The sequence below is a fragment of the Tenrec ecaudatus genome, chromosome 11 (assembly GCF_050624435.1).
Source record: "Tenrec ecaudatus isolate mTenEca1 chromosome 11, mTenEca1.hap1, whole genome shotgun sequence".
NCBI classification, from domain to species: Eukaryota; Metazoa; Chordata; class Mammalia; order Afrosoricida; family Tenrecidae; genus Tenrec; species Tenrec ecaudatus.
In genome coordinates, this window is record NC_134540.1 from 69955178 (window position 1) to 69966642 (window position 11465).

Consider the following 11465-nt stretch of genomic DNA (forward strand, 5'->3'; position numbering starts at 1 on the left):
TGTTGCAGGAAGGGGCTTCAGAATGTCTGTGGGGGAAATTCCTTGATCTTTTCAGTCCAATTTTCCACACGCGCAAATGAGTGGATTCACTTTTGCCTTCCCCTTCGGGCGAGTTAATGTGTGCCTACCCCTTAGGCAGACTTACCCTCCTTCCGCTGCCTGGCAAGCGTCCGGGAAGGCCCCTTTAGTGAGAAAGCCCTTTCATAGCAGCCGCTCACAGCCTCTTTGTCACTCGCCCGATTAGTTCACTCAGCAGGCTTTTAAAAAATCATTTTATGGAGGGCTCTTACAGTTCTCATAACGATCCATACACCCATGGTATCGATCACATGTGTGCACATGTTGCCATCATCATTTTAAAGCATTTTCTTCGACTTGAGCCCTTGGTATCAGCTCCTCTGTTTTCCCCTCCCTCCATCTTTCCACCCTATGAGCACTTGCTAACTTATAAACAATCGCTTGTGTTCATATGTGACACTGACTGCTGTCTCCCTTCACCCACGTTTCTGTTGTTCGTCCCCTGGGTGGGGGGTGGAGGTGTCAGCAAGCTCTTTTGAAGCCCCTGGTATAGATGCTCAGGAATAAGCTAGTGACGCAGTGGTCTGTGCTCAGTGCTTAGTCAAAGAGGAGCCCTGGCGGTGGAGCTTTTACAATTTAGGTTGCTAACCGGAAGGTCAGCAGTTCGAACTCACCCGTCACCCTTCAAGGCAGAAGACCCGGGCTTTCCAGCCCCACCAACACAGAGAGGGGCAGAAAGATCATCGCCTTGAGGTCAGGGAGAGGCTCAAGAGTCTGGTTGCATGGCACAGAGTAACAAGTCGGCAGGTCCGTGCACTGGCGCGGAGTGATCGCCACTGCAGTGGCTCCTGTTCAGAACAGCGAGCCGGCATTGACTTGATGGCAGTGGGTTCGGTTCACTTGTTTTGGTGACAACAGACAAGACACCCCTTCTACCGTCGCATTCATTTCCCTCGTGCCCCTTCCCACTGCCCACCACTCCAGGGGCACCATGCAATGTCATCTGTAAAACACTGCCCTCATCATCTTCTGTGTGTGGCGCGGCCCTTGGGAGATGCTTTTGGGGTGTCCTCAGGTGCCTTATGAAGGCGGTGCCTTTGGGGAGGAGACAGGAGGAAGACCGCCTGGGGGAGAGGGCTTTCCCGGTGACAGCCCCCACAGCAGAGCGCTGTAAGTGGAGCTCTAGGAACACTAGGGTTGACATGTGATGAGAACGATATCTCCCAACCCCCCACGTCCTCTCCAGTAATTAACTATCTTTGTCCCCAGACCACGAGTCACAGACCCTGACGCAATTCCTGCACGGTGATTCTACTTCAGGGGGCAAGGAAGAAGAGTCAGCTCCCCAGATGCCAGCCGTGACCAGCAGCGAGTGAACAGGGGACAGGAAACAGTCATCCTCTGCCCGGCCGCCTCCAATAGAGGACTGGGCTGTGGAGGGGCGTATGTGAGAGTGGGGCTTGAACACCTTTGATTTGGGCAATGGGGGATCCCAGCAGAGGGACCTGGGGATCTCCAGAGAGAAGGCCCTAGAGTTTGTCATTTGGGTCTCTCTCTGGTCAGGGGCCCAGTCCCATGGGTCTCGCTGCTAGAAGTAGACCCCAGTGTAGTCTCCCAGCGATTCCCCACTCCTTGAGAATTACATGGAGATGGTTCACCAGTCTAAGGAGACCAGACATGGAACTCTTTGTCATTGAGTCTATTCCGACCCATGGAGACCCCGGGTGCAACAGGGTAGAACTGCTCCCTACGGTTTCTTGACTCGAATCTTTAAGGATGCAGATCACCAGGCCTTTCTTCCTGGGGTTGGGTTGGGATCAACAAACTTTTGATTGGTAACCAAACACACACCGTTTGGTACTGTCCAAGGACCTCACTATCGTGGACCACACTGGAAGAACCACAGGTGGACACAGAAGACATGAAGCCTACAGCGTGGTCTTAAGCCACTCCCATTCACTAGGGACTAGAAGAGGAGGGCTGCAATGCATTGGGCAGCTAGAATATGATCCACCAGTTGTCATCTGCAGGTTAGTGAAGGACTACCGCACAGCGTAAGCTGTGGTCTGAGGGAAGGTGTTAGTTACTGGATGCTCTGAGAACAAACGCATCTGTAGTCAAATAAGGTTGGGACACACCCGGGCGGCAGAGAAGGCTGCTTCCACCCAGTGTCCACGTTCCTGTTCTTCCTCGCCACCCTGGAATTTCTCCAGGCTGCAGGACACTCGGCTACAAGACCCTGTTTCCCACTCCCCTGTCGCTGTGTGTGGCCTGAGGACCACCCTCTGCACAGTCAGATGGAAGCACAAGGTTGGGAGGTGGATTCTGGGAAGGCTGCTTCAAGGAAGTTGCCTTAGCCCATCTGGAATGTAGGTGTGATGCCTGGACCACCAGCCACCATGTTGTTCCATGAAGTGATTGCCAACTTAGAATTTCCTTCAGACCATGAACCAAAAGAGAGAAGGCACTTGGGGCCTCCAGTCATTTTATCCGAAATGGAATAGACTCCTGTTTTGCTTCACCCTTGGTTTTCTTGTTGAGTTGTCTGATCTATCCAGTTGCCTTAGTCTGATCAGATACGCCTTCTGGACGAGTCAGAGTACATATGAGCAAATTAAAGGCAGTAAACATTTTTACAAAGAAAGAAAGAAAACTATAGTAGGCAGATTTCTAAAGATATTTCCCAGAGCTTTCTGTTCCCTAGTTATTAAACCAAGCACCATTCTAGGTACTTTTGTAATAAGACTTTGAAGATGTAATTAAGGTTACCAATCAGCTGATTTCAAGATAGGAAAATGACCCTGGATCATCCAGTGGGCCTGATATGAGTCCATCAACACCGACTAGGGAGGCAGAAGAGTCGGTCAAAGAAATACGGTAGAAGAGGTGAGAGAAAAGTGGCAGAAAGGGAGGTAAGAGAGGCACCATGCATGAGAAGGCTTAGACACTGGGTGCAAGGACTGGAGAGGGGCCTCTACGAGTTAAAGGTGGCCCCCGGCTGATGGCCAACAAGGAAACAGAGACCTCAGCTATACAACTAATGGACTCTTCTAAGGAAGGACATTCCAGAACTCACACTGTTGGTATGACTAAAACTTCTGGCTAAGGTCTAAACCAAATCCTTCCTTGATCTAGGTGAGTTTATTTGGTATTTCTCTGTCATACAAGGCAGCCTGTCACTTCTGTAAAAATTCCCACCACACCTTTGACCAGATATAAGCAATTCTATAGGAAGATGTGATTTTATTACCTGGCTCACATAGGTGTCAAAGAGAGCAAACCATGCTTAAGCCTCAGAGATGTACTCATAGTTCAGATAAACCAGCATTGACTAGAGACCCATGATGGTGGCGGTTCTTATCAAACTCTTCCCTCCTTAAGCATAAAAAATACTTGGCATTTTCCCCTTGTGCTCATTATACTCTTGCACAATTGCTTTGGGTTCCTATATTAACAGAGTCATCAGTGTAATACAGATGTGACTCCTTTATTGTCCCTTGAGATTTTCTCGGAAACCTTTTGACCTTGCTGACCTCAGGTGTCTAAGTGATCTAGGGTAACAAGAAAGGTGACTTTGGTGTTTGGCCTATTCTCAGGAAATGCCCCTTCTCCCCGCCCCCTCCAACCCCCCCCCCCCCCTGATTCTTTATCATACTTTGTACTTTTCCATAACCTTGTTCAGCCTTTATCCAATGGGAGATCTAACCCTAATATGTATGGTCATTCAACTATTGTGATAGTTAAGATTTTATGTTAAGTTGACTGGGCCAGGATTCCCAGTGCTTTGGTTGTCACGGCATAGTAGTAATCCCTCATGATGAGATCTCCTTATGGGTGTGGCCTACTTTCAATATCAGTGGACACTGTGGAAAAGCTTGCTTGCTATTTGCTGGGTCTGGAGCCCGCATCTGGCTCATTGACTTCTGGTTCTTTGCACTTGAGCTAAATGATCTGCCACATTGTCTGCTGATCCTGGGAGTCATCGGCAACTTGCCATCTTACTTGCTGGCTTGGATTCATTGACCTTTGCATCCAGAAGCCTGCCACCTGACCAGCAGATCTTGGGATCATCAGCCTCTGTAGCTACAAGTGTCAGGAGAAGCCCCCAGTCTGACATTTAACCCATGAACTTGGAACTTGCTTAAGTAGGATTTATTATGATAATTTTTTGACTACCAAACTTCTCATAACCTAAATGAACCTGGGGATTGATTCTGCCACAAAACCTTCAGATAAGAGCTCAACTGGTGCTCACTTTGACTTTGGCCTTGAGAATCACTTTGACTTTGGCCTTGAGAGTCACTTGACTTTGGCCAAGAAGCAAGTCAAGCCCATTCAGTCTCTGACCAGCACAACTGAGAGATGCTAAATCTGCATGGTTTTCAGCCACCACATTTGTGGTAACTTGTTTCAGCAACCATAGAGAACAAACACAGGAACCTGATTCACTTTACTTTAAAAATTAATTTTTTGGCAAAATAATGCATGTGCATTAAAAACGATAGCAGTATAAAAGGGCTCACACTAAAAACCAGCAAAACTCTACCCCCACCTTCCCTGCCCCCAATTACAATCCTCCCTCTCGGTTCTAAATAATATGCTTCTGCCTCTATGTTTAGGTTTATGAACTATAGACATTGCTTATTAACTTCCCATGATGAGAAACTCACATCGAGACATTACTAGTATATACTCTGCCCCTTCATCTTTTCCTGTCTCACCAAATGGCTCTGTGCTGAGTTGATTCCATATTCAGGTTCAGCCTGGCTCGTGTCCACTGATTGTTGTACATGGGCTATGGTCACCTCTCCTTTCTTATTCTGTGTGATAAATTTCCCTTGTTTGGTAGCTTGCACAGTTTACCAGGCACGTGTCTTTATTTCCCAGTGCTCCATCAGGAATCTTTTATAGAGTTTTCCTTTTATTTTAGAAATCTTTTCTTTTGGTACTAACCCCGCCACCCCCACCTCCCTGGAAAAAAAAACACACACACACACACACACACACACACACACACACACAACTGTCCTATCCTGATCTGACTTGGATCTTCTCCAGACTCGCTGAACAGCTACCCTTTGATGGCGTTTCTTTGCTTCTCTTTGGAATGAATCACTATTTTGCAATCCCTGGCTTGTGCCACCATTTCTTGGAAGTATATCTTCCAGTAGCTCAGCCTGGGAAGCGCACCAGCTGCACCCAGAAGAAAAGAAAGGCTGGGAATGGCGCTGCTGAGAGGACTGTGCTGGGTCTGCCCTGATCCTTTGGTAGCTGTGAGCCGGGTCAGGGGGGCTGGGTCTACACTGTTCCGGAGAATGTAAGTGAGGAGTGGTTGGAGTTGAGAGGATCACATCTCGTGAGCACGTTTAGTGTGAAAGCCCAGAAGCCAATGGGATCTTCCCTCACCTTTCCACCCCTCCTCTTGACCCTGACCTGAAGGTTGGCTCCTGTCCTTGGCACAAGTGGACTTCATGGTTTGATTCTCTCAGCCATGGCTGCAGGTCAGCCCTGAGCTGTCTCATAGGGGCGTGGCTGTCTCCAGGGGGCAGTCCAGCTCCAGAGGCTGCCTGAGTAGCCAGGACAATGTCTCTGCCTATCTAGAGTCACAGAGGCGTCTTTGGTGTACTGCCTCCTGTTGGCCTCACGCTTAGCTTGTGGCCAGCTAACAAACAAGTTAGAATCTATGAATCTGCTTGAGATTTGGACATTCCATTGCCTGCTGTGGGGTTGACCCACATTCCATTCCATCTAGAGTCTCTTGAATCCTCTCTCTGTCCTCAGGACGCTGGCGTAGTCTGTTGTGTTGATTAGACTGGCATCTAGGTGTGGGATCTTTTCAGGACCAGGTGACATGTCACCAGAAACTTCAGGTATGGGTTTTTCCCCCTGCTGTGGGATCAGCATCTCAATTGCCTGGTTATAGTCAAGGTGAGCTCATCACTAGCCCCTAATCCTCTCTTCCAGGCTTCCAAGAGGAGCCTCTGCCTGTGTGTCCTGTGGGCTCCCTGTGTTGTCTCACGGGGACTGTGGAGAGCCTGGGGTGTGGACAGTTGCTTCCAGAGCATGACACTTCCAAAGAAGGAGCATCGACAACCTTCCCTTCCCCGTGCTTGTGTGACGAGAAGCGGCTGAGACAGGGAAGACGTTAGAACAGGGCCATTAGCTCATCATCCACACGTACGTGATTCCTTGCGAAGTTGGAGTGTAGACGAGGCAGATTACTATCTTAGGGCTGCCGTGCCAAAGTGCCACCAAGTGGGTGGTTTGACATAACAGGAATGGCTTACCTCACCGTTCTGGACGCTACAGGTCTGAGTTCAGCTTGTCAGCCAAGCCAGGACCTCTCTGGAAGCTCCAGGGAAAGCTCCTTCTGTGTCCCTGTCAGCGTCTGGTTCCTCCAGGCTTTTTTCTTAGCAGGTCGGTGCATCTTCACGTGGTGTCTCCATGGCAAGGCCGCCACCCAGACTGGACTCACCTGCTGCAGAACCCCTTCATGTGAACTCAACTGATAGCATCTTCAGAGACCCTATTCCCAACAAGGTCACCTTCACAGGTCCCAGGCAGGGGTTAAACTTCAAACAACTCACTGCCCTCAAGTCAGTGCCAACTCACAGTGGCCCCGATGGGCAGGGTGGAACTGCCCTGTGGATTTCCAAGAGTGCAACTCTCTACGGGAGTAGAAAGCCTCATCTTTCCCCTGCGGAGTGGCTGACCTTGACCAAGGTGTCACCATTAGACCACCAGGGTTCCCAGGGAGGGGTTGGGATTTCAAAATGTCTTTGGAGGAATGTGATGCAACCCAGAGCAGGCTCCCGCACTGCTACTGGGCAAGCTAAGCCTCTGCTTGCCCCGAGGTTCACAGACAGAATTCTGTTTCTCACCAATGAATCATGACCACAAGTGCCATGGTGGTGGGTGGGGGCAGATGTGGTGTGGCAGTTACATAATCTACTGTCACCTTGAGTGAAGGGGTGGAGTCTAGCCTGTCAATCAGGTCATAGCCTATAAGGCCTCAAGGTGGGCATGGCCTTCTCCTAAGGATCCTGGGAACTCCGGGCTTCCTCCCTGGAGGCGGGACACATGCTCTTCCTGCTACACATTCCTGTCGACAAGCCACATGGAGCCACACTGATAGAGCCAGAGCCCTGGAGCTGGAGAGCCACGTGGAGACACACACCAGCACTGAGATGCTTCTACCACCACTGGATCCACAAGACTTTCCATGACTGGCCTGTGCTCTTCCTGTACTCAGTGTCGTTGTGTGGCTATGTGAGTCTGGACAGGAATATATGGACGAGTATCAGACACACGGGCTAATATCGGACTGATGGACTTGATCTGGACTCGGCTGGGATGTTTTCTATGTGCAATTGCTCTTTTCTATAAAGCTCTTTCTTATCCACATATGAGTGTCCATGAATTTGTTTCTCTAGTCAGCCCAGATGAACACATGTGGCTTGGCCCCGATCTAGAGACAAGCCATTTGCTTAAATGGAGAAGAGGATGAAGGTGTTTAGTGATCCTGCTCAGTGACCTAAAGAGATCTGATTTGGGCAAGAAGACGGTGTCCTTCCGGTTGACCCGGGCACTAACAGTACTCCAGAGGCAATGGCTTTCTGCCCCCGAGCAGACTCACCCGGCCCCAGGTAGTACAGAAGCCTACTCCGTGGACACGGACGTCCAGGGAGGATGGACATCTCTAGCTCATCTGAGGCTTCTTACATGTCTTTCTGGATGATCGATTCGATACTGGTGTGCTTCTTCTGCAAGTCCGAGCTCAGCCAGCTCCCTCTGACTAAGCCTTTCTGCCTCGGAGCATATCTGATAAGGGCCGAGGCCCTGGTGCATCTGCTGCTTCCTGGCCGTGCCCAGGCATCCACACTGAAACCCTCGCCTGGACTGTCGGAGTTATCACGGGCACTCCTGGTCACCCTGCTGAAACCTACGCTCGTTTCTGGTGGCCTCTCTGTGGCCTATAGCCTGCTCTTACTTGTGGCAAGGCTCCTGAAATTACTCCCAGCAGACACTTGCTTGAGAGATTTGTCTCTTTCGCAGCCCAGACCACCCACGCCTCACCGCTTTCTGCTGTGCGGACAGAAGTTCCGTTTTGAGGATCCCTCTATTCGTGAGTTGCCTTCAGTTTCAGACTGTGGGGCCAGAAGAAAGCGTCTTCTGTTTTAATGTGCTGCACTCTGCTTCCCTAAGGTCTAGGGGAACCTTGGTGGAGAACACCATGTCTGTCAGTTTGTGTCAGATGCTGAAGCGGGCACAGGGGTGAGTAAGACACAGCCCTGTTTATGACAAGTTCACAGATTCCAAGGGAGACAGACTGGTGAGCTGCCATCTCGATGTATGACAAGCCGAGCGACTTAATTAACAGGAATGTGTTCTCTCACAGTTACCGCTGCCATCGAGTCGGTGCCCACTCACACCGAGACTGTGGGACAGGGTAGGGCTGCTCGTCTTTCTGGTATTCTCTGCTTTGAGCCAAGATCCATCTGACATCAGCAATGTTATCACTTGTTCCACGTCCTCTTCTGAATCCAGCCTGAACCTCTGGCAGCTCCCTGACAATGTACCGCTGCAACCATTTAGGATGATCTTCAGCAAAATTTTACTTGAATGTGAAATAAATGATATTGCTCTATAGCTCAAGCATTCTGTTTGGGTCTCCTTTCTTTGGAATGGGCACAAATATGAATTTTTCCCAGTCACTTGGCCAAGTCGATTTCTTCCAGATTTCCGGACATGAACGAATGAGTGCTTCATTAGTTTGTTGGGACATTTCAATTGGGAGTCGATCCATTCCTGGGGTCTTGTTTTGGCTAATGCACTTGATACAGTTTGACCTTCTTCCTTTAGCATCTTTGGGTCTTGCTACCCCTTGAAATGGTGGAATGTCAGGCACACTGACTCTGTGTACTCTTCTGCCCTCTCTCGATGCTTCCTGCATCGTTCAATTGCCTGCCCAGAGAGACTTTTAAGACTGCAACGCGAGGCTTGAAGTTTTTCTTGAGTTCTTTCAGTTTAAGACAGGATGAGCATGTTCTTTCTTTTTGGTTTTATAACTCTAGGTTTTAGCACATTTCTTTATATGTGTCTTTACCTTCTCTAGCTGCCCTTTGATATTTTCTATTCAGCTCTTTTACTTAATACATTTTTCCGTTTGCTTTAGCTACTCTACAATCAAGAACAAGGTTCAGAGTCTCTTCTGACATCCATTGTGACTTTTTCTTTCTTTCCTGTCTTTTTAATGGACAGAGACTTGTGCTCTTTTAAACCGTGGGGCCTGCTCTCACTGTCAGTTTGTCCTACTGTGGTGGCTTGTTCGGTGTCATGATGCTGGGAGTTATGCTAACAGGGTCACCCATGGCGAACAGCTTTCAACACGGCTTCCTGGGTAGGAACAGACTACAAAGAAGGAATGGGCTGTCCACTTCTAAGTAATTAGCCGCTGAGCACCTTCTGAATAGCAGGGGAGCGTTGTCAACTATAATATTAGCAGATGAGCCCTGAGGTGGGAAGGCACCGTAGAGGAGCTGCCTTGTAAAGATGGCGTCAACTGTGATGATGGACCGAGGGAAGGCTTTTAAGACTTTCGTGTGCTGATGGGGCAGGACTCAAATTCAGAAGATGCAGCTTTCAGCACTTGTTAATAATTAGAACATGGAATGTATGGTATATAAATCTAGAAAAATAGGCATTTGTGAAAAATGAAACCGAAAGATCAATATCCTAGGCGGGAGTGAGTTGAAATAAACTGGTATTGGCCACTTTGAACCAGACAAGCATATGGTTTACTATCCTGGAAATGACCAATACAAGGGCAATAGCATCTCATTCATCATCGAAAAGCACACTGCAGAACTCTCCTGGAGAGCAATGCTGTCTGTGACAGGACAATAGCTCCGTGCCCACAAAGAGACACATTAATGCAGCCATTATTCAAATGCACGCAGCAACCACTGGAGATAGGGATGAGGACATGGAAGAACTTTACCCGCTTCTTCAGTCTAAATTGATCGAACATGCGATCAGGATGCATTGATAGCTGTTGGAATGCAAGGATTGGAAACAAAGGGGGAAGGAACAGTTGTTCTGAAATGCGGCCTTGGTGATAGAAGCAAAGCTGGAGAGTACATGATAGAATTTCACAAGACCAACAGCTTCTTCATTGCCAGCACCTTCTTTCACTGTAACATAAACAGCAGCTATGTAAGTGGACTTCACGAAATACAATACATATAAATCAAACCGGTTACATCTGTGGAAAAGATGATGGAGAAGCTCAGTATCAGCAGCCAAAACAAGGCCAGGGGTTGGCTGTGGAACAGACCATCAATTGCTCATATGCAAGTTCAGGTTGAAAGAAAAACAAGTCCACAAGAACCCAAAGGCAACCTGAATTTAGAGAACATCTCAAGGACAGATTTGATGCCTTGAATACTATTAACTGAAAAGCTGATGAGCTGTGGGATGACATCACAAACATCATACGGGGCAAAATGGAAGGTCATTAAAAAGACAGGGGAAAAGAGACCAAAGTGGATATAAGACTCTGAAATGTGTTCTTTGATGTAGAGTAGCTAAAGTGCCTGAGAGAAATGATGAAGTAAAAGAGCTGAGCAGAAATATCAAAGGGTGGCTCGAGAAGGCGAGGTAGGGGATTATAAGGAAAGGCGCAATGACCTGGGGTTATAAAAGAAAAACGCTCTCCGCATATCTCAAATTAAAAGAGGTGAAGAAAAACTTCAAGCCCTGAGCTATAATATTGAAGGATTCAATGGTCAAAATACTGAACGATGCAGGAAGCATCAGAAGAGGATAGAAGGAATACACAGATTCACTGTATTAAAAAAAAGGTCAACATTCAACCATTTCAAGAGCAAGCATACGATTATGAACCAATGGTACTGAAGGAATGGACAGAATGCCCACTGAAAATGGCCCTTGAGCCCACAAAGCACTGGGAGCACTCAAGAAATTTGGAAGACAGCCATCTGGCTCAAGGACTGGCTGAGGTCCATATCTGCGTCCATTCGAAGAAAGGTGACACAACGGAACCTGGAAGTTAGTGAACAATATCATTAACTTCACATGCCAGTAAACTTTTGCTGAAGATCAGTAAGAAACTGTTGTAGCAGTCTATCGACAGAGAGCTGCAAAAATGAAAAATTTAACTGGATTCCGAAGAGAATGTGGCATGGAGGATAGCGTTATGAACATCAGATGAATTTTGGCTGAAAGCAGAGGATATCAGGAAGATATTTATTGTGTTTTATTGATTATGTGAAGGCATTCAACCATATGAATCATAGAAAACTATAGATGGCATTGAGAAGAATGAGAATGCCAGAACACTTAACTATTCTATGTGAAATATATGCATAGACCCTGAACAGAACAAGGGAATACTGCAGGATTTAAGATCAGGAAAGTCTGTCTGC